This window comes from Talpa occidentalis, unplaced genomic scaffold (assembly GCF_014898055.3).
Source record: "Talpa occidentalis isolate TD23 unplaced genomic scaffold, MPIMG_talOcc4v2.1 talOcc4.9, whole genome shotgun sequence".
Taxonomy (NCBI): domain Eukaryota; kingdom Metazoa; phylum Chordata; class Mammalia; order Eulipotyphla; family Talpidae; genus Talpa; species Talpa occidentalis.
In genome coordinates this window covers 63,156,906-63,181,170 of record NW_023605305.1, presented here as the reverse complement: position 1 = coordinate 63,181,170, position 24,265 = coordinate 63,156,906, and the positions used below count along the sequence as shown (strand labels likewise).

General features: G+C 42.8%; 1 protein-coding gene across 3 annotated transcripts in view; it reads right to left on the bottom strand.

The window, feature by feature from the left end:
* The window catches only part of DAB1 (DAB adaptor protein 1), a 1,108,601-nt gene that overhangs the window by 859,377 nt on the left and 224,959 nt on the right, over nucleotides 1–24,265 (bottom strand). Inside the window, exon 1 of one of the 3 annotated variants that reach the window (XM_054691845.1) lies at nucleotides 15,476–15,524. The exons of the other annotated variants lie outside the window; for them this stretch is intronic. The gene's annotated coding sequence lies outside the window, so the exon portion shown is untranslated. Of the gene's footprint in view, nucleotides 1–15,475; nucleotides 15,525–24,265 lie in introns of those variants that run through there. 3 annotated transcript variants of the gene reach the window in all.

The following is a 24,265-nucleotide window of genomic DNA, read 5'->3' as shown; positions in this document are numbered from 1 at the left end:
TGGTCACTACTATACACTGTTTGCTACCCCCAAATTCATATATTGAGGTCTCATCCCACTGTGATGGCATTTGGAGATAGGACTTTTGGGAGGTGATTAGATCATGAGGGCAGAGTTCTCATGTATATAATTAGTACTCACACAAAGAGATCAAAGAGACTTTTCCCACTGCTTTGGACATGTGAGGACACAGCAAGATGAAACATCTATGAAGTCAGAAGTGGGTCCTCCGCCTGAATCTTAATATTGAACTTCCCAAGTTCCAGACTCTAAGAAAAAAAATGTTTGCTGTTTAAGTCACCCAGCTATGGTAGTTCATTATAGCAGCTCCGATGGACTAAAACACTCAGCTTCAAATCCAACCTCCCAGAATTTAACTGCATAAACCAAACATTTACAACACTGTAGCCACCAGGAAGTGGCATGTATTCAATGTCTGACCCAATGGTCTTGATGGAAACCTACTATACAATTTTCAAATTATCTGTGTCCTTGAAGTTTGTCACAGAGACCCAGAGTCTTCCAAGAAACCCTCAATTTTCTATAAGAGATAAGAAAATCTTCAGTGACTGCATAGATTGGATATAAATTCCCCACAGAGAGAAAATAAAGGTATCTGAAAGTTTTCTTGGTTTCAGGCCATAGAGTTCACATTCACTGTTTTATTTTCAGAACACTTTTTTCCTCCGTGATTCTGTTTGATCCTGATAATGGCAACCCAAGGAAGTGAGTTGATATGATCATCCCTGTTTACAGATGAAAAACAAAACCAAACAGAGCAGGTACTGTGAGAGGTGGCTCTGTGTAGCACAAGCAAATTAAGGTTTGGCTCTTTCTGGATTCTTCAGTTGTGCTTTTTCTACTTTTTGTTCTCTGCCTTCAAAAAACTTTGCTTTTCCCTTGAGGTGATTAGAATTTTTCTATTGTTTACCAACTCTCTTATCTATTTTCTTGTACTTTACCTAACCCTACTTATGAGTGTATTGAAGTGGAATGAGATTTCCTTCCTTGCTTTCGTTGAAGGTCAGCTGTTTACTCCTATTTCCTCAGATCTGATTTTGATGGTTAGCCACTGACAGTAACAACTAGCTTGTCCAGAGTTCAGGTAAATTACAAGGAAGATAGTGTAGTGTGAAGAAAAGAGCATCTTTCTGGAAGTCAAAGGATTTCAGTCCCAGCAATCCCACTTAGCAGCTGAATGACATTGGGCAAGTTGTTAGCACTATTGAGTATCAATTAACTCATCTTTAGGAAAGGAATGACATTTGGTGGTGGCAGAAGGGAGGTTATGAAGCTGAAACAGGGTCGGAGAGAACAAAGCACATTATCAATTGTAGACAGTTGCATTCTGTCAAAGGTATATAATAATTTTATACCAGGGGTTACAAACCAAATGTCTTCAAGGGTCAAGTAAGTTATAAAAAGGTGGAGCTGGGAGGTTTAGTAAAATTCTCCCATAGGAGAATGCAAGTCCATCCCAAGGCATTATATTTTAATTATGCAGTAATAATAATCTGCTATCCAATCCCAACAGAGCTGCTGGTCAAATTGGGTGTATTTATTATGTTTCAGTCAGGTGTATGGGACACCAGTCTGTGAATTTTATTTCTGCTATAATATCTACCATGTCGAGTATTATTATATCTTGGTGTAATATCTAGTAAAATTATGAGTGGTGGGACTCTCTCATAGGAGAGTGCAGGTCCCACCAAACTCATTATATGTTAATTATGCAGTCATCATACTCGGTTAGCCAGTCTAGGCACATCTGCTGGTCATACTAGAGTGTTCATCAAGTCTCAGTAACCTATATGGGACATTGACTTATGAATCACATTTCTACAATAATATCTCTCAAATTGTGGGCTACAATTTTCCCAGGAATTATTAGAAATATTTTAAAGGTCATGGAAATGTGTGTGTGTGTGTGTATACACATATATTACCAACATTACCCATCAGCTGAAAAACAATGCATGCACACCCAGATGGTAGTATCTTACATGTGGTTAGATGACATTGGGATTTAGTATATGTTTATTCAAAAGTATAGGCAAACACATATTAGCTTTTTGTCTATGTATAGTTCTCAGCCAATGGACACTAAGCGCATTAAACATTCTCATTGTGATGGGTTGGGGGGCCTTCATGAGCTTAGATGTTTGGAAACAGTTCTAAAGCATTTTCAAAATTAAAATAGATCCCCCAAAGGATATAAGTAAGTATAGTAAGTATAGTCAGTTATATAATAAAAACAGGAGGATCCTCCTGGGTGGCCTCAGGATCTAATGCACAGTTTCCTGGTGTAGGAAAGGAGAGATACATAGTACACAAAGAAGCCCACATATTCACATGTAGCCCTAGAAAGCCATGTGTACATGTGATCTGAGTACACACACACACACACACACACACACACACACACACTGAGCTATAATCTGCAGGTTTCTCTGTATGATATACACCCCAGTGTGCACAGGCCCTAATGCCTGGAACCTGTAAACATTGCCTTTATTTGGAAAAAGGGTCTTTGTCAATGTGATTAAGTTATGCATTTTGAGATTCTGGATTATGCATATGGGCCTTCAATGTAGAAACTGAGGAATCTCTCTCTGTGTCTCTCTCTCCGTTTCTCTGTCCACCTGTCTCTCTCTCACTCACTCTCTCTCTCTCTCTCTCACACACACACATACACACACACAAACACATTCACACACATAGAGTATAGAAGCTGTTGTGAACACAGACAGAGCAGAGAAAGATTTGAAGATGTTGGCCTTGAAAATTGGAGTGATATGGTCACGATCTAAGGAATGCCAGAAGCCACTGTCACGTGAAAGAAGCAAAGGAAAAGATTCTCCCCAGAAAACTCCAGAGACTTGCACAGGGACCTTGCCCATTACTCAATTTGCTTGTTTATTAAACATCTACGTCTTACTCTTTATCATGTTTCAAGAACTGTGCTGGTCCCTAAGAATAGAGCTGAGAATAAAACCCCAGACTCATGACACTGAATCTCCCAAGGTGGTGCCTGATGAAATGTATTGTTATGAAGTCTTCCAGATGATACAATATGTGGCCCAAGAGCCACCGATCTAGATAACTTCATACTACTGACTTCCAGAGAAAGGAAATAAAGGGACAAAAGGAATAGAAGCCAACTAACTGGTTTACAAAACCACAAACGTGCTTTTGACAAGCTTAAGGACTACAAAGACAATTGCCATTTTATTCTTATCTGCTAATGACCGTCTATGAAGATCTACAAACTGCAGTACTGTCAATGGCAAGGACTTTTTGCTCTAGTTGAATATGGTTCATTGACTTCCTGACCTGGGCATGTTAGTGCCACTTATTGGCAAGGCCAAGTCCAAGAGCACCAGTCCCCAGATCTAAAAGGATACCTTTGCAGTCTGAGACTAGAGGCCTCATACCATGTAGTTGATGAAATTCGAGAGACCTAAGGATGATTCTAGGTTTTCATTTCCTTGTATTGTTCTCTAGAACTAGGGACGGAAGTAGGCCATCTCCCGTCCAGCTCTCAGGTAACACAGAATCATAGAAAGCAGTGTACTATTCAGCAGCCATTGCCAAACCAGCACAGGAATAAAGAGTTCACCTCCCCTGTCTCCTTCTTCAGGGGAAATCTTGCCTGGGGCCCAAGCAAAGCTTCAAATTGATATAATTTGAAATTTCAAATGGCCGGATACAGCTTTGCTTCCGACTGCCATCTGCTTTTCCAGCATGCAATGACACCGAGTCTGTTTTTATTGTGTTTGCTCAACCAAGTCCACCAGTAAAATATTAATAATTTCCCCAGTGCCTGGGTGGTTGCGTGCTTGGGATGAGATCTGAACATTCATCAAGCTCATCAAAGTTATGAGTAAAATAATTTTTCTCCTTAAGCGGGGAAGAGAGGAGGAAGGGGGGAATCTAGATTTTTATTACTTGTGCATATCACTAAGTGACACTTTAAGCTTTCTCTGCACAGGAAAAGAAAACAATTGGTTTCTTTCTCCTGGCCCAACATCAGCTATACTTTCGCTATAGAGATAAAGTTTCCCAACCAAGCAGGGAAATAAGCAGTCTGTGGAGTCCAGTAAGATAAGATAGAAAGTGGGTGCTGTCCCTGTGTCTCTTTCCTTCCCTCTTCACATGCATTTGACACTAAGTCCTATCAAGTATATCATCACTCTTGAGTTATCACCTTCTCTCCATTCCCACTCGCACTGTTTAGGTGTAGGCCTTTTTCAGGTAATCTGGATTACCCCAAATCAGCTGTCTCTGATTTCCTAACATCACTAAATCCCTGAAAATGTTCTTGGACACTGATAATTTAAAAATTGTATGATAGTTTTCCCTTTCCTCACACAATCAGCAGAGATGGAATTTGTAACTCTTTACAGGATTTTATCAGACACTTGCTTCAAACTCTTCCTTGGCTTCCTACTGTTTTAAAGCTAAGGCCCACATTCTTTAGAGTAGTTTACAAAGCTTGTATCTCCCTCCCTTTCTACACCAGTAACCTAGACCCCAGTTAGTCATTATCTCCTGGTGCAAAACTCCCTCTCCAGCCCAGTAGACCATCTAACAGCATGGTTCCAGAAATAGCAGTTGTCATTATTGTCATATTCATTAAAATAAATTATAGAGTGATATCCAGGTCACCTTGGTTGATCTCTGTCCTGATCAAATGTATTCAGGTCCTCTGACTGACTTATCGTTTCTACTTTAGTGCCAGGGAAGAATGGTCCCTAACCTCCACAAAGCATCTTGTCTAGAATACTTTGACCTTATTAATGAGCCTGTCTGTCTAGTCTTGTTTTCTAGTTTCCTATTTACTTCAAGTTGTCTCCTAAAAATACAAATCTGATGAAGTCATTTCCTAAAGGCAAGAGTGGGAGAAACTTTCATGGAATCTCTTTATCTATAATAAAAGTCAAAACTCCTTGTAATAACATTAAATCTTCTCAAGGTCCTGCTCAAGTGTGCCATACCAAACTCAACTTCCACCACTGCCCCATGCTATCAATATTCATTGCTCCCATTGTCCTCAGAACAAGCCATGAACTTTAGGCCATAAATAAGGCATCACCTCTACTTTAATCTATACATCCTTACTGACTGAAATGTTACCCCACTATCTAAGTCCAAGCTGATGCATCACCCTTATTCGAAAGCCTTTCCTAATAGCCACCAGCCCTCTTCCCTCAGTGATTGGAATAAATAAAATAAATGAACAGATAGGGAGACTCAAATCTTAGAGTTAGCATAAGTAAATGGGGGACTTGAATTTCAAGCCCAAATATTTGGTCTGCTTCTCTCACTTTTTCTTGCTTTCATTCCATGTAACTCCTCTCTCTCTTTCCCGAGACACCCAAAGAGCTATAATTACAGAGTTCCTGAATTCTCATACATGTCTGAAACTGCCAGTCATATGCATTTAAGGTCATGTGCTTCCTTGTTTCTTTCCTCATTTCTGACAACTATGTGATGAAAGGGGCACTCTCCTATGTGGCTGCCAGAAATTTTGGTGAATAGAACTTGTGGAAAGCAATTTGGTTTTGTGAGTATTAACAGCCAGCAAAACATTCATGATCTTTTACTTAGTCACTCCTTTCTGTAAATCTCTTTTAAGAAACTAATCAAAAGTAACTGCACATATGTACACATCCATACACAAAGGCTATTACAAGGAAAGATTGGAATCGGCTTAAATGCTTAACAATAAGGAAATGACAATGGTTAAGAACTTCAGTTCTCTTGTAGAATCAAAGAAAACAAAATCCTCTCATAACTTCTTAAAGTTGTTTTACCTTCATGTGTATTAGTTCCCTCATCATTATATTTGTTATTCATCTCTAAAGGGGCAATATGAGAACCTACCTCGCAGAATAACTACAAGGATTAAATGAGATGTTGCAAGGAAAGAATTTAACTCAGAGTACATTGAAAACTCTCAATAAAGGTAAGCAAAGAAGAAGGATGAGGAGAAAGCGGAGAAGGAAAAAAAAATTAGAAGAGATAGCCAAAGAGACAGCCACTGGCTAGAATATTATGTAGTTATTAAGCATTATTTTATAATTTGAATTAATAATATGGAAAAATTAAGGATCAGTAAAAAAAATAAAAGAGGTATTCTAAATTGTATATATAGTAGTAATTGTAGTTATCTAATACAAATTTAAAAACTCAGAAGAGGGTTGGAAGATTTCTTGTTAGCAATAGTTATAGCTAGTGATAAGCCTACATAGCTGCAGGGAGGGGTTTATGATTCTTGAGTATCTTGGCTTTATTCATTTTTTGTCTGTGTGTATCCACCCTTGCCCAAAAAGTATCACTGATACCTTGAAAAACATGGCAAAAGCACATTATAACTTTCCTTCCTTTCTATGTGCTTCTGACATGAATTCCATACTGAGAAAGTAAGGTTTGTTGATTGAAGAAGCAGTATGGCCCTCATCTAGAAGTGGAAACAATACATGCCATATGTTTTTGACAAGGACTGCATTTTATTGAAGATGCCCAGGATGGTGTTTAGAACAGAAGACTGTTCAGTAAAGACTACTTTCCTTTCCCTTGCCTCACTTGCCTTTCTGCTTTATTTCAACATGCCCAAAATGGCTAGAAAGAACACAAGTGGCCCTAGAAACCTATCCTGTCCTGGCCTCTGCGTGCCAAATAGTGCATTTGAATTAGCTCTCAATTGGCCTGGATGATAGGAATACTGAGCCACTAAGAAAGCCCACTGGCTACTATTATGTTGGCCATTATGGGTTTCTGAGATCTGAGTGTGGAGAAGAGTGACGTTCAAGTTCCACCATCTGTTCTCTGAAGGCTTCTTCAGTGTCCCTCTGTGAAGCTAACTCTGGCATTCATGTCAAAACCCAACTCCAATAATTAATTGGTGTTAAAGTCCACTTCCTTCTGTGATAGAAGTCAGCCTTCACGTCTGGGCCCTGAGTCCTGGATAGTGGCCTGTGCTCTGCCTAGCAGGGGGCTCTTGCATGTAATAAGGAATTTTATTTCATGACATAAAGTTTGTTTCCTCAGGTGAGTTGTGTGTTTATTCTGACATCTAATTGAGTTCAACTAATCCTTTGTTTGTTTATGTATCCAGCATTTAAGTGGGAGTTCACCATGCACCAGACACTGGGAATGCAAAGGTGAATAGCCATTTGGACCAGAACCCATTTGGGGTAAAGCATCCATATTAAGCAAAAGAGAAAACAGAGCCACCAGTATGGATAAATGATTGCTGTGGATCTCAGCATACTTTTGGCAGAGGAAGAAAAGGAGTAGTGAATACAACCAAGGTGGCTTTGGAATCAAATCCCTCAATCCCCTGCTCTTACTTAGATTTCTTACTTGATGTCTGTGTTCTCATAAAATGCAACACCAAGCTTTGCTCAGGACTTGAGCTCATCTGTATATCACTCGACAAACCCAATGGCTGACTTGATAAACAGTAGTTAGTATTTTTAGTAAGGAGTATTAGTATTTTCTTTGTGGTTTCAATATATTTAAGAAGTCTAGCTGCACACAAGGAAGAAGGTATGTCCCTTCTATTTCTTAAGCTGCCTTCCAGAAAACAAAATTCTCTACAGTAAGTCGGATGGTTCCCCATTATTTTTCCTTCTGCTACTGGTTACTGATTTTAGTTTCTGTATGACTGCATGTTTTTTTTATGATTTCAATTTTATGACTTCAATTCTGGCACCTCCCCATTCACAGAGGATGGCATGGGTGTGGAATAGGATGTGACCTTTCTTGAGAGTCTTGTGTATGCTAGTCACAGTGTTTGTAAATTTCATCAATATTTTCTCATTCAATTTTCATAGCTATACTTGAAGTAGGAATGAAATGGAGGCTCAGAGAAGGGGAGGGACCTGAGGGTACAGAGCTCTTAAGTCGGGGAGCTGACTTGCAGCTAGGACTGTTTGAACAGAAATCCCTGTTCCTGCAGTGTACCCTGAAACCTCTTGCCCATTCTGTTCTTCAACTAGGTAATTGATCTTTCTTCTTCAGAAGCTAAAACACAGACAGATACGCCTTCAAAATGCTCACTCTCTCTGAGTTAGATTTCTGACATCCAAGATGCACATATTTACTACAATTTGTGGCTAAAAGGAGTCTGACCTTTAACACGTTAAATAAAAACAGAAGCCTTGGGGGCTTAAACGATTTGTTCAAGCCCACACAGAAAACTTGTGATGGAGTGAGAACAAGAAAGGATCTTTTTCCCAAACATAGGAGCAATCTCCTTATTTAAAGCCACACTGAAAGATTCAGGGGGTGAAGTCCAAGCACAGATTCTGGGCACTGAATGGTGGGAACCCCAGGTGGCCAATGAGCTAGCTGGGAAGAGCAGAAGAAAACATAATCTGGCCACATAACCACCTCCGAAAGTCCAAATATGAATGCTAAATAGCTCTCCAGCAGCCAGGAAGCAAGGGCAATGGAGGTAGCCAGGCAATGAAAGGGCAGGACAGCTGGGGCACAGCTCAACTTGTCATTCCAAAATAAGAGTCACCAAGGAGGACCCCAGCCCCACTGTTCTGGGGGTCTGGCATCACTGTCACATGTCACATGTCAAGTGGGGGCTCACTTGCTCACAAAGAAACTTGGAAACAGAAAGTCTCCCAAGGTTTCTTTTTCTCAATTTTCCTTGAAGAAGCCTCCTTATTCTTTCATAATCACCTCATAACAATCCCAGTCAAGTACTAAAGTAAATTCAAAGCAATTAGTCTATCTACAGTGAGTCCAAAATGTGTTTGCATTGGTTCTTGGGGAAAATGGCTCAATGTTTGTTTTTCCCCAAATAGTATCATTTATGGAAGGAAGATGCTGCTCTTTCCCAGGGTATAAAAATATGTTTGTACACACACACACTCACACACACACACACACACACAATGACAAATGGATGCAACATCTCAAGAGTGAAATATTGTGTTGTGGGTTACAAGCCAAAGCAAGGCAGCACCGCTCCAGTAAGCACTTATAAATTGTAGCAAACAATATCAAGAAATAGGAGCTTGCCCTGGTAAAATAACAGCTGCAGAATTTCAAGGCTCAGGACAAGCTTTAGAAAAGAAAGGAGAAAAGAAAAAGAAAGCCACCAAATCCATTGCTTCAAATATTCTGCCAATCTCTAGGGTGGTCTTGTGTTTCTAATTAATATTTCCCCCTAATTATGTTCATGATGGTAAGTGTGCTAAATGCAAAACTCACTCCTTTCTTTGCCATGGAGCTGTGGAGGGGAGAGGAAGAAGGCACTCTAGGAGGAAGGCTGGGCAAATTCATTGTGATGCAAAAGAATGCAACAATTAAGAATATAATTTTGGAAGATGTCAGCAGCCTAATTACTCATAGGGCTTCCAGCAAATTAAGCAGTAGGTGAATTAGCTCATTTAATGAGATCTTAGAGTTGGAGGAAAGGTGCTTTTACTTTGCATTTGAGAAACACATTTTCCAACTACATGTTAATAAGTTGGGCACCTCAACATGCTATTAGCTCAACAGGTTCTGTGAAAAGCATGAAGGTCAGTTGCTTAAAAGGGTCTGTAAGTCAGTTAAATTGCATTTCCCTGCACTCTATATATCCGCTCCCTCCCCCTCCTTCTCTGCCCAAATGCAATTGTCCAAATTGGAAAGCATATAGTTCCATAACGGGGCTTTGGAAAGGATGGTTTTCAGGGTAGGGTTAAAGGAGGCACAGTAGAAATTGGATTGTAAACCTGCTTTAGTATCTTTATACCTCTAAGCTTTTGTTTCTGTAAAATGGAAATAAGGACATCCATATTACAATTTTTGTGTTTACTAGTTGAATTCCTGCCCCAAGGTGGCAATCCTTGAAACTGAAGACTATGCGATAGCTCTGTATTCTACTACTTACCTCTGTGCCTGGAACATAATATGTGCTTCATAAGTTATTATTAACATATTAGTTATTAGTAGCTTATTAATAGAAATTAATAGTGTCCAAAGATGGAGAGGTAGTGATTGCTAGAATTCAGTGATAAAAAAATGGACAGTTTCCCATGTGGTTCCTTACCTATAGTAGGTCCTCAAAAAGGAAGAGAGAAAAAAATGGCTATGAGTACTAGCTGTGCAAGAATGTGTTGAACTTTGGAGAAAAGAGGAGTCAAAGTTTCCTGGACAGAACTGTCCACTGGTCAAATAAGGGAGATGATAAAACGATGCATGGCCAGTCAGTGTTCTGCAGTGTCTTCAGAAAGGTTTGTTAAAAAAAAAAAAAAAAAAATTATTTATTTATTTATTTATTTATTTATTTATTTATTTATACAAGAACTGGGGTATAGGCCAGATGTGTGGGAGGGTGAGAGGATTCACTAGAGACAGAGCTGGGAACAGAACAGGCAGACTGACGAAATACACTGTTGAGGGGAGCAGCGGGCACAACAGGAGAGGTCTGCCGCGCCATGTGGGACCCTTACCAGCCGGCCGGTATTGAAACGGCACTGCAGAGGCTGCACACAGCTTCACAGCGCTGCACTCAACCGCCTGTGCCACCAGGGGAGGCCTAGAAAGGGTGTTAAGGACATAACTGACGGAGCTACGTAGCAGCGACTCTGCCTGGGGCTTCCCATCTATCAGCACATTCAATATTAACAATATCCTAGAAGCTATTATCCTGTCTTTTTATAGATGAAGAAACTGAGGCACAGATTAAACCACCTGTTTGATCTGCCACCCACTGATGGTACATATTTCTGGGCAGTGTCCTTCACACTTGACAGAGAGCAGGATAGCTGTTCAGCTCCCCAGCTCACTGGGAGCTCCAGATGAGGTGCCGGGGAATCTCCTCGTCTCGCCCCCACACCCTGTCTTCTCTCCAAGTCTCCCTGACAGGGGACCAGGTATTCTCTGCTGCCTCATCGTCTCTCCTAGCATGGAACAGAATCCACAGAGGTGAGTAGTCCAATTTGGAAAGTTCTCATTTGTGACACAAAAGAGAAGGGTGGGCCTCCCCTGGTGGCAGAATGGTTGAGCACTGGGCTGCGAGGCTGCCCGCAGCCTCTGCAGCGCGGTTCGGTCCCTGGCCACCTGCGAGGGTCCCACAAAAAAAAAAAAAAAAGAGAGAGAGAGAGAGAAGGGCTGTTTCCTGCATTTTAACTCCATTAAGTGCTTTCCACCAAAGTCACCTCCTGCAGCTGACTCCAGTGCCATAGGTACATAGGTAGTTCATGAGCACGGAAGACCCATTATTATTAACATCACAAATCATTTATTAGCATTTCGTGAATATTTACTCTATGCTGGGTACTGGGCTTTACATGCATTATCCATTTGACCTTCGCCAAAAGTTCACGAAATAGTTACTATTTATTAGCCCTGATTTATAGACCAGGACACTGAGGGTCAGAGAGTTTAAACAAATTGTTTGATATCATTTAGTTTCTTAGGGAAAGAGCTGTGAAGCTGAGATTCTACATGGGATTTTCTAACTCTGGGCCATGCACTGGCTGCTCGATATTATCTTTATTAGACATCTCTGATAATTATAAAAATATTGTGTAAATACAACTAACACCTCTCATTCTGGAACTTTCATCCACTAGCATAATTCGCCCTGTGGAACTACACAAGAGAAGTTGACTTATTTTATAGGATGCTCTTCAGGCGACAGAAACTCTAGGTCCCTGATCAGTAACATTTCCTCCAGCAGACAGTTCTGCCCGGACACAGACTATCTGGATTCTATATTCTATAATCAAAACTCTGAGTTATGCGATTTTGCTTTATCTTATACATAATGCACTTCACTGACATCTCATTCACCCCACCACAACATCTTGAGGGTAAAATCGGTTCCCTGGTTATAGATATGAGCAAGCGAGGGCTCAGAAAAATGAAGTCTATTGTCCAAGGGCAAAAGTTCAGTCAACTAGCAGAGCTGAGAACCCCAGGATTCAAACTGAGGTTTGTCTAAAGTCAAGGCATGCGCTCCTTCCATTGTGCTAAGAAACACTTCTGACAAATGAACTTATGAAGGAATAAGGCATACAAGGTTGTGTGCTAAGTGCCTTAAGAGAGCTCCAAACAAATGCTAAGGGCTTAGCTCAGAGAAGAGATGTGTCTTTCCCACCAGGTCTTTAGTGAGCTGCACTAATTACCATTTTTATAAGATGCCTGCCTGCCTCTGCTGATGCTGAGAGAGAAAGTTCTAATTTGCTGGTGAAGAAATTGGGGGCGGGAGCAGGGAGCACTGTGAAGTGTCCCTCCAAAGCAAGAGTGATTTCTGTATAGAAAAACACTGTGGTTACTAATGGAAGTGGGGTGGGCAGGAGGTACCAAAGATGATGAGTAAACTTGGGATGCAACCTCACGCCTGAAGCATCTGGTGGATAGGATTCACTCGTCCTTCCCTTCTTGAAATTGCAATTAAGTAGCTAATGTGAGAGAAAACTGACAATTGAGCTGTCCCACTGAGCTGGGACCAGGTGAGTTCATGCAGGTCCACTCTTGCCCAGACGAGACTCATCTGTGTTAAAATGAAGACGCTCTGGAGGGAGTAAAGACTGCCTGTGTGAGGCAGCTGGTTCATTTCCATTTTTTCAGGAAGGATAGTGAGAAAACCAAAAGATTGCCTCTATCCAGACTAAACCTGTTAGGGGAGAAATCCCTGAGGTTGCCCGAGGAGTGGCGGATGACAGAGTGGGAGTTACAGAACCGTGTAATGGGTTCCCATTCTGAATTCTCGCTCTATGGTGGTGTTATCTTGGGCAAGTCACTTAACTTCTCTGAGATTCATTTTTTTGTCGGTAAAATGGAGGAAATGATAATGAATTTCAGATGGGAGATTTGAGGGTTTCAGATGGGAGACTTGAGGGTTTCAGATGGGAGATTTGAGAATTACAGATGATTGTGTGTGTACAATTCCTGACACATGATAGGTATTCAAGTAACTTGAATTGCCTCCTTTTTGGAGAAATCCTCTTACACAAAGGGAGAACAAATTCCTATCAAAAAGACTCATTTTCCCCATGAATTTTCCTTGGCCCCTAATGAGGTGAATTACCCTAGACCTCTTACTCCCCTATAGGGTAAGGTAAAAAGTATCAGACTTTTCTGCCCTCCCGCCTTTAGGACAGATGGTGGAACCCTGTGGTCCTGAATGCATGCCTGATGGCGGGCACCTGGAATAGGGTGTGGGCATGTAGATGGGATTCACCTGGGCTAAGACTGGACTTATAAGGGCAGCATCACAGAAACGCCAGCAGAAGTAGAACCGCGAGAAAAAGAACCATGAGAAGGCCTCCCCTGGTGTCGCAGCAGTTGAGCGCTGGGCTGCCAGGCTGCCCGCAGCCTCTGCAGCGCCGGTTCGTTCCCGGCCGCCAGCGAGGGTCCCGCCAAAAAAAAAAAAAAAAAGAAAAGAACCACGAGAGAAGCAGAGAGAATATCTGAGAGCCCAGAAAGAGTGAAGCCTTGCTGGGGGCTGGGAGGTCTGCCAGCCTCCTGGTCCCACAGGACCCCTGCCTGCCGTGTACCTGCTAAATCCCAATAAAAGCCTGAAAAGCCACCAAGGATTCCAAGACTCACTCCTCCTTTACCCTGTCTGCTCGGGTCATAGAAAACCTGCTCTGTGTCCTCCTGCCATTACAATTGGTGTAAGTCAGCAACATGATCCATGCAGACGGGTATGGAGCCCTCCAAAGACCTCTGGAGGGACTGAGAAGTAGCAGACCAAAAACCTGTGACAACGCTGGAGGTGCCATGGCAGCACAGGAGGTGGACAAGGTCCAGGAGCTACAGGACGAGACCTTGCTTTGAGGAGATGGCCCAAGAGGACCAGCCAACAACCCCTGAGGCGGCAGAATCATTGGGGAAGAAAGGACCACGATTTGGAGCTTGCCAGTGCTGATGCAGGGAGAGGCCAACGGACTTGGGACTTAATGGACTTGGACTGACAATCCAGCCAGAAGGCGGAGGAACATTGGCAGGTTGTTAAATTTTGGGGACCCTGGGGGTGCATGGTATCATTTGTAAACCTCAGGAGATGGGAATCTGGGGGTGGCCAGTGGGCCTCAGTGGCCAAAAGCAGCCTGTGTATGCCCAGCAGCTAGGCAGAGGAAAAAAGCCAATTTAGAAAGGCAAAAAAGCTGGTGCTGAGATTTGGAAGCCCTAAGCAGCTGTTAAGCAGCTTGAATATGTTGAAGAAGGCCAGTGAGTCTCTTAAAAATCACCTGTGGGTGATGCCCTGCTCATTGTCAAGTGAGGGTGAGGAACTGAGGAACCCATCTTTGGGGGACGGGTGGGGAATGTGGCTTGTGGTGGATCCCACAGCCAAAGAGGGGACCCAAGAGAGGCCGCATGTGGAGCTTGTATCCACGGATCCCCGACCCATGCGCTTGTGCAGTGGGTTGGCCTGAGTGCAGGGGTCTGCGTGTCACACTGGTGGCTATGAAAGCCGAGTGTTGGAGCGACCGCAGGCAGAAACCCTGAGGGTTGGCCAATCCCAGAGTGAGTGCATCCTCGGGGTGGATGTGGTGTGTGGCTTGTGGCCGAGACTACAGCCAGAGAAGGCTAGGAAGCCTGATGGTTTTTGGTGTGTGATGGCAGATGCCGTGAGCAGTTACCCCCCTCCTTTGAGCAGAGCCTTCGGCGGCAGAAATGGTGGATCATCTGCTGGTGCCAGTAATCGTCTTTTGCCCTAGGTTGGTGCCCTGCCTGGACTTATTTGCGTTCTGTTTTATTTTGTTGTTCTATTGTGATGTATACTATTTGCTTTTGTGGGCCATGGCTGCAGTGTTCATACTGCCAAGAGAAACGTGTATGACTTGTATAGACTGTCTGGCAGAAAATCCTGAGGGGGTGGATTGTAGGGTAATGTAAAAAATATCAGGCTTTTCTGCCCTCCCGCCATTAGGATAGATGACGGAACCCTGTGGTCCCAAATACATGCCTGATGGTGGGCACCCGGAATATAGTGTGGACATATGTAGATGGGATTCACCTGGGTTAAGACTGGACTTATAAGGGTGGCGTCATGGAAATGCAAGCAGAAGCAGAGAGAACGCGAGAGAATGCCGGAGAGCCCAGAAAGAGTGAAGACTTGCTGGGGGCTGGGAGGTCTGCCAGCCTCCCGGCCCCCAGCACCCCTGCCTGCCTTGTACCTGGTAAATCCCAATAAAAGCCTGCAAAGCCACTGAGGGTTCCAGGACTCACTCCTCCTTTACCCCATCCGCTCAGATCATAGAAAACCTGTTCCATGTCCTCCTGCCATTACACCCCACTATGATTGCAACTTAAGCACAGCATAGTTCTGATTGGGCTGTTAAAGTCCATGGGTTTCCTGGTAGAAAATTTGGGGTGGGTTGGGAGCAATTGAGGAAGATGAAATTGGAACCTCAGGCATTTAGTGCTCCTAAGACTTCTAAATGCTTAATGGGCAATGTATCTCAGAGCTTCTTCACAAAGATATGTAAATATAAAACCACTTTAGACTCACCGGGCATTCCCAGTAGTGGCTGCTGGCAGGGCAGCTGAGAAGCAGAGAAAACCTCAACAGCCTCAGTTCTCAATACTCCTATCTTCACCTTTCTCAAGAGCATGTGTCTCAGGTCAAAGAAGCATTTTCTGAGGTCATCTGAAGTCCACAGTCCTCCCCTCTGAGAGAACACAGATTCTGGAGTCAGGGATTTGCCATCTCCTAGCTCTGTGAATTTGGGCAAGGTACTAAAATTCTCTGTACCTCAGTTTCCCTTATACCAATCTGGGAGAATCATACTAATACCTCATGGAATTGACATTAGGTTTAAATAAAGTAATACAAGTGAAGTGCCCAGAGTACATTTAGCTTGTAGATGCCCTCATTCTTTCTCTCACTGACTACCCCTGTCCTGGGGATACCCCAAGATGCCTTTTGTTACAGTGTGAGGAACAGGAAACACTTTACCCTCGGAGAGACATAATGAAATCTGTGTTTATTTTGACTCAGACATATGAAAGCGTGTCCTGCCCTTGGTTGCACAGCTTCTGAAGAACAAAGTCAGGACTACAGGCCAAACGTCCTGATTCTTAGGGTAGTTGTTTTTTCGCCCTCATCTCTGGGTCTCTTTTTACTCCTATTCTTTGAATGGAAAGATTTTGATAAAACCACTAATGACATATATGAATGGCAAAGCAGATACCCAATTTTAACGTGGGAAGGAAAACATTTAGATGTCAAACTTGGGTCTGCTAAATGAGCATCTGTAGCCCACACATAGGACACTGGGGACTGGAGGCTCAGAGAAGTAATTGCCACAAATAAGACTCAACTGGACATTGATTTATTCAGCCTGTTTGCTGGATTTCCACTTTGAGCTTGTTCAACTGGCTATTCCTCTTTGTTGTTGCTTCTCAGGAACATGACCCCAGTTCATTTGGATGGAAATGTGTTCACCCATTATCTCATTAGTTTCTGGGGCTTTGCATTATTATCATTCACAACCCAGTCCTCTACTTTCTTCCCCCTCAAAATTCAAAGCATTGGTGGGAGTGAGACAAACAATGCACCCTTTCTCCATGATGTGTCAGGACCTGTATTTGTCACTGGCAACTCTGACTGTCATAACTCAGTCAAGCCAGGCTGCCAAAAAGCCTGGGAAGTCAGCAATGAGAAGATGTGGAGGGAGGTATTACAGGCCAGGTATGGGGACCTGATCAGAGGGCAGAGGTGGCTCATCAACCCCTGCCCCCCACCCCACACACACAAGCTGGTGTCTAAGGGTGTTGGTAGACTGGGACTTCATGGGCGTCTAAAATAATGATGACACAGCATTTATTAAACTCTTACTACATACATAGGTCATCTCATTTATCTTTACAACAACCCTTCAAGAGAGGCTAAGAGTGCAAGACCTCACAGCTGGTAAATAACAGAAAAGGGATTCAAACCCCATGTTTCTACACTGGTTATCATCCCAAAGCCTACCTTTGTTAAATTTCACCTAAAGCAGGATGGCCATTCATTAGGTCCTTTCCCAGTTCAACTCATACATGCATTGTTTCTGTCCTCACAAGTCTGTGACGATGATACAAAAAAGTTCATTGACAAATGAGGAAACTGAGCTTAAAAATTTCATTCCCTCACTGAAGAGTACCTGGCCTTATTAGGCAAAGGACCCAACATGTGTGTGTGTGTGTGTGTTTTTAAAGATTGATTTATTTATTTATACAAGCACTGGTTACAGTCAGAAGCATGGAGGGGGGGGGTAAGAGAATTCACCAGAGCCAGAGCGGGGAACAGAACAGGCAGACTGACAAAGTACACTGCTGAGGGGAGCAGCAGGCACAGCAGGAGAGGTCTGCATGCCTTGTGGGACCCTCGCTGGCAGCTGGGGATGGAACCAGTGCTGCGGTGCTGCAAAGGCTGTGGGCAGCTTCACAGCCCAGCGCTCAACCGCTGCGCCACCAGGGGAGGCCCGACACATGTGTTTCTGAGCTTTTGAAAAGCATGTTGTATCCACCTGAAGTCTTTTGCCAAAGATCCAGACTGACAATGGGCAAACAGCAAGGGACAATGTGGGGTATCAAGGTGGTGGTGTGGGGACCCCACACCAGACTGGACTCCAGCAAGGCAATCCCAGATGGAATTCCCAAGAGACAAATGGGAAGGTCAGTTACACAAAAGGTTTAGGGTACCCCAGGGCTCACCCCCAGGCTCTGTGGACAGTATTCCTCCTGGTCACACCTGCTGCTGGGGGTGGAAGGAGGGGAAGAGAAGTAGTATTAATGGAGTGTCTACTGGGGTCAAGGGCCATGGCACTATATGACACCAAATTCAATCTTTACAATAGCTTTACAAAGTAGCTTTTATCACCTTTATTTCACTTTATTCTAACTCCCTCTAGCCGAGCACAGTACTTGGCACGCATAATAGAAACGTGTGAAGCTGATTAATTCACCCTTAGTTATCTGTCTGGGTGCTGGTTACAAATGTGTGTCCAGGGGTGAAAATTCATCCATTTCTATAGATATGATTTGCATGGTTTTCTAGATGTATGTGTGGCACTTCAAAGTAAAGCTTATATCAAAAAAGGGACACAAAGATTGAAAAAATAATTTAGGTGGTGCAGATAACGATGAAGTAGAAAAAAATAGATTAAAATATCCAGGAATTCTGAAGAGAAAATATCACTCTCTCTGCTTCTCAGTCTGGCCCAGGGGAGGCTGATGAGAATCACCTCAGTTTAATGACTTGCCCCTGAATAGTTTTCCTCATGAGCAATAGAATCATGTTCAGGGAGAGCATGGGTGCCTTGGGATGGATTCTCCCACGCCTTGCCCTAGCCCATCCCAGGAGAGAGTGCAGCTCTTCTTAAAGGTGCAGAAGCCCTGCAGAGGCAGGTGTGAGCCTGGTGGTTGAAAGAACGGAAGGGAGGTCTCTGGCTGACGTCAGGTGAATGCAGGGAGGGAGTAGACACTACCAGGCCAGAGAGATCAGAGATCATGAGGCAGGAGCCCAATTCTATTAGAGCACAGAGGCCTTGGAAAGTCTAGATTTTCTTTCAAATGTAGGGAGAAGTCAGAGGCCTTTGAGCAGAGAGTGATGTAAATGGATTGGTGCTTTGAAAAGACCATCTTGAAGGTTGTGAAGTGAGTCACTGGGGAGTCCAGGAGGGAAAACAGAGAGATTGCTTGGGTGCGGCTGCAAAGGTCCAGGAGCAAGGTCAAGGTGAGAGGTCAAGGTGACTGAAATGGAGGCAAAGTAGAAGGAAAGAATAACACAGATCCAAGACAGTGGCTTGGACTAGCCAGTAGAACAGACATAAGCGATGAGGGATAGGGAAGAACAGCTAAGTATTGAATCTGGTCACAGTGGGGAAAGCTGAGTAAAAACTCACTGGGTGGAAACTTGGGACAGTTTGGGACATGCTAATGAGGTTAGCACATGGAAATGGGCAGAGGCAGCTGGAAGTCCAAATTTGAAGATCAAAGGAATGCCCTGGGATAGAGGGATATAACTAGCTTTATTTTGCACAAACACTATCACATATGCCATTGCATATAAGAAACGACATCTGAGACAGAACTGAACTTACTACATTTATTCCCATCTGACTTAAACCCACCCAAATAATTAATCATCAACATGAATTTCTATGTTTTGGGAGAGGCTCTTATGGGCTACCAGGATATACTTAGTGGACATATACTAAGGCCCAGCCCTACTATGCTCCTAGGTCCTGCGCCTGCTGCTGGTGTACCTGTTACTCCCCTCAGTGTTACACTGACATCAGACAGATGCTTCTTCCTACTGCAGAGTATACACTTCAAACAGTCACTCTATTTTTTTGGGAATATCTTTAGAAGGATATTAGAATGTGATTTAGAATCTGATTTTGATTATCACCCCAGTTGCTTTTAGAACTGTCTGTAAGAGAGAACTACTGGCTCTCCTATAAACATCTGGGAGCTTCACTGTTTAGTTCCATTTAATTCAGGTTGAATTAAATGCTCTTATTACTGAGCACTTATTGCAAGTGAATCTCTGTTCTAGAATACTGTGATCTGGATCAAGGCTCCCCCCTTGCCCTGTTACTTGGTCTCTAGTATGCTCTGCTTGGTCTTCACTGCTCTATGACATGCTTAATTATTTGTGCAAAGTTTTGTTTAATGTCAAGACTTCTTGTAGGTCATTACTTACCACTGTGTCCCTTGAGCCTAATATTTTGTTTGGCATCCAATAGCTTTCCTATTAAATATTTGTTGAATGAATAGAAAGAAACTCACAGCTGAGCAGATGACAGACACAAGTGAACGTGCTTTGGTATAAACACTATTCCTAAGCACTTGGGTCTAAAGCTCTACCTTGAGAAACTCCCAAGTCTCCTATGTATTAATGACCTGCTTCAAATTCCATCAATAGGCACATTCTACAATCCCCTGACGTGAGCTATTTTCTTTCTTTTTTTTTTTAAGATTTAATTTTTATGCATACAAGAACTGGGTACAGGCCAGAGGTGCAGGGGGGTGAGAGAATTCACCAGAGACAGAGGGGGAAACAAAGCAGGCAGATCTACTGAAATACACTGCTGAGGGGAGCAGCGGGCAAGGCAGGAGAGTCTGCTGTGCCATGTGGGTAGCTCCCTGCCGGGCTGGGAATTGACTCATGCTGCAGAGGCTGGAGACAGCTTCACAGTGCTGTGCTTAACCCCTTGTGCAACCAGGGAGGCCCGCCAGCTATTTTCTAGGGCTGCCACCTATCATAAGTTGCTTGAGAGTAACATCCCACAATGATCTGCACCAGGAGAGGCAAGTTTTGATGTAAGATGACTGCTGGTGGGCTCTGTTCTCACACATCCTGGTCACTGTGTTTACCTTATAGTAATGCAACTCTGCATCTTACATAGAATTTTTAGACTCCATCTGGTTCCTTATGGTTGGGTTTTACTGTATATTTATACATTCTGTGCTCTCCCTGCTAGACTGACCTTCTTACCATTTAATTTAACTGGATCTATGTCCCCACCAGGGAATTAAATCTCACCTTTCCAGCCATGAAGTTACCTAGGAGAGAAGGGACTACCATATAGTGAATGATTACTACTGATATTTACCAGCAGTCTTCTTTCATTGCCACCACCATATTGCTAGCTAAGTAACAGTACACCTTTTTAAAAGTAAGCAAAAACCTGAGGTTTATATAAATGAGTAACTTATTTAAGGTCATAGAGTCAGGACTAGAGCTTTAGAACTTTCCCTGCTCGCTTTTGTTTAACACTGGATGAGCACACTTACCCTAAAACACACCACATTAAGGGCATTTTACACTCTATAACCAGTTGCTTCTAATATTCTTTGGTAGGGTCCAAAAATTGATAGATAATTCAGAGACAGTCAGAAACCTCTGATTACTCTCCCAGATAATTCAATTTGCTGTTCCATTAAAAAACAAGCTAAAATAAAAACAGATAAAACACCACTACTATTGCTGGTCATGTCCAGGACCCACCGAGGTCTTTCCAACAAGCAGAAAACATATTTAAATGCAGTTCATCAGTCAGTATTCTGCAGCCACCCCACCCTGGGAGTGCTGCTTTACTGAACACTGTAATTGCCTGGATGCTGCTATTCATTTCTGTAGCTGTTGCCATTAATTAAATATTTTTGTCGAAAGCTCCCCGTGACATTTCTTGCTGCATTTTTGAATATCTGATAAGATATACAGGCAGTACACTGGTACCCGCTGCATTTGGCTGATAGTCTTGTCCTAGTTTCTAACCCTCAAAACACTAAAGAAATGACACAGTTTTAGTGGAATGAGGACTTCTATTGTTACAGGATTTGGTGGGTGCTGTTGGAGGAGCACAAGAATCTTAGTGAAATAGATGCAAACGTCACATTTTAGAGCTTATTGTGCTGGTTCAAGCTGGAAATTGGAGTAGACCACTGTTCAAATGCTAGTCTATTCCTTACTGAAAGAAAGCTTGGCTAGACTGGTTCCTACAATCCCAGCCCCAGCAGAAATAGGCATTTATTCATTCCTTCAGCAATATTTAAACAGCATCACTGGAAGTCCTAGTATTTACAAGCTCTATGCTGTGTGCTGAAGATACAGAATTAAAATAATAAAAATTTAAAAATCAATCAGTCTCTGCCCTTAAAAAAAAAAATCCCAGTCTGCTGAGGAACAGGGCAAGTCTACCACTGTGGGAGGCAGATGTTAATTCTAGGTGTGAACTGATAGTAGCAACAGCTGAGGCTGCAGGGCCTCAGACTATACAGGGAAGAAGACCAGCAGCACAGGTTCGAAGAAAAGGGACTAAAGTGCGCATAGAGCAAGGTGTCCAAGCTGAAAGGAAATTGATGTTTAGCTTGCCATTATATAGATGGGTTAGTCTGGAGATTCCTTTGTTCATTCATTATGTATATAACATATTTGAGGGCTTTTATTTTTTCCTTGAAAGGGGAAGGACTCTGAGATCCAGGGGTGAATAGGAGAGCAACAAAGGGAGAGGATGGCATCTGCTCCCTGCTTTGTTTCTGATCTGGGTTGGAGCCCACATGAGCAGAGAAGTGAGGCTGAAGCAGTGGTGTCCATGGGGGACTGTGGGACTTGGAACATAGGCTAAACTGCCTCAAGGCCCGGATACAGGGCACTGCAGGTGTTAGGAAGCAAGGCCTTGCTCCTTCAGAGATCTCCAGCTTGTTCCAGCATGTCTGTGAACAGCAGTTTTGGAACATGGGAGTAGCAGCTCTGCATGGACCATTGGCCTTCTGATGCCAATGGACACAATAGTGGTGGCAATAAAGAGATTTCTTCCAAAGGTAACATGACCAGGAGGATCTAACAAGCAGGGTCGGGACTGAGAGGAAAAAGGACAAAGATGGCATGTGTAGCAGATAGACTGGTATTATGAGAATAGATGAGCACCCCTCAAGCCGCCTGGAAATTCTTGGGGGTAGAGATAATTCTTGGAAAGATGATGGGATTCTTGAAAGAAGGGGCCATCAGCCTGAAAAAAGGGTGAGGCCGTTTTGGAATACTTGGATTGTTTAGTGATTTTCAAATAAGAAGAAAGAGCAAACTCTGAAGAGAGAGACAGATGGGTGAGACCCTGGGCCTGAATTAATAGCTGGTCGGCAGGACTGGAGCTGAACATAGTAGTACATGGAAGAACATGGCAGGCCAAGGGCCTGGGAGGGGCCCTGCTTCTCTAGTAATTGTGGGATATGGAGCCAGTGACTGTCCCTTTCTGGACCTCAGTTTCCTTGTCTGCAAATGAGAACCAAGATCATTTCAACAGTGCTTTTCTGCTTCCCTGAGTCCATGACTTCAGATGAGCTACATCTACAGTCCTCAGGTTTTTAAACGCAGGCACCTTCTCACACCTGGTGAGGGTTACAAATGTAAATATAACAAAGTGAGAGAAGAGCAAAAAGTTAAGGTTCTCATGGCAACCGGAATTCATAGCAGTCGCTCATTGTCGAAGGGGCTCCTCCTGACAGGCTGATGAATAATCCCAAAGTCTACCTATTGTGCAGGAATTGTCAGGGACTCTTTTAGGGAGGTGGGCGTGGGGCACAAAGGCAAGATTAGCCAACCATTTAAAAGAGATTTTTAATCAATGCAAAAAATTTTGGCAACACTTTCCATGAAGGTGCCCAAATAAAAAATGCATTTATATTTAATGAGGCATTCTATTTATTATTTATGCAATAATAAATGCCAGTTGGTTATTAATAAAATATTGCTCAGTCATTAATCCTCAATAAATATGGTTAGAGTAATTAGTATTAAAGTGACACAGAATACTTCATAATGAGAAGGTAATTTTCTCTATGTTAATGGATTATTCAAACAAACCTTAACTTGTAGTTATCAAGATCAAGGTCCTCTAGGGAACAGGACTAGGGATTTAGAGTGTAACCTTGAAAACTCGAAAAGTTTGAAGACTAGAAAATGAGGCCAGCAGATGTCCTCCAAGTTGCAGCCTCAGAGTTCACCAAAAAAAAAGGAAGAGAAACAACAGTTGTGTGACCTTGGCAAAGTCATTGAGTTTCCACATACCTTGATTCCTGCATTTGAAGAGTGGAGAGAATGATATCATCCATTCAGAGTGTGGGGAGGGTTAAATGAGATTATGTATTTTTTAAAAACCTAGTGATGTCCTGGCACATAGTAAATGTTTGATAAATGACAGTTCAGGCTAAATCCCATAAATAACAAAGTATATTCCATTAGTGCAGCAACAGGACTGTAAGTCCTATTTCCTGAGGATCCCAAGTTTCTGAAGCCTAACCTCACTTGTTGGTTCATTGAAATTCATGTTCCTCATTTTTGCTCGAAATTATGACTATTATTCATGAACCTTTACATCAGTCTTTCCTGGTTGACCTAAGCTGTTCTCCTAGATACCAAATCACCTCAACAGCATCTTACTTCTGATTGTGACAGAAATAGCACAGAAGAGGAGAAATGTAAATCTGAGAACTGGGGAAAAGCGCATCCCCATCTGGGTTCTGCTAAGCTTCAGCCAATCATTAGTTCACTGAACTGCAGCCTTAGCACATGTTGGGACAAATCATTTCTATGAGTGTTTCAGCATTTAGCACATAATTATTTTGTGATTCTGTCTTTAAATGGTGAGTTCTTACAAGGCTCTCTTCCTTAGAGATTCGCTTTAAACCAGGCCTTTCTTGGGGGGCAGAGGAGGGGTTCTGTTGATGCCTCTGGAGAGTTCAAAGAATGAGTGTTGGGAGAGGAAACCCCCTCCCAATGAGCATAATGACCTGCTTAACTTAAGTCCAC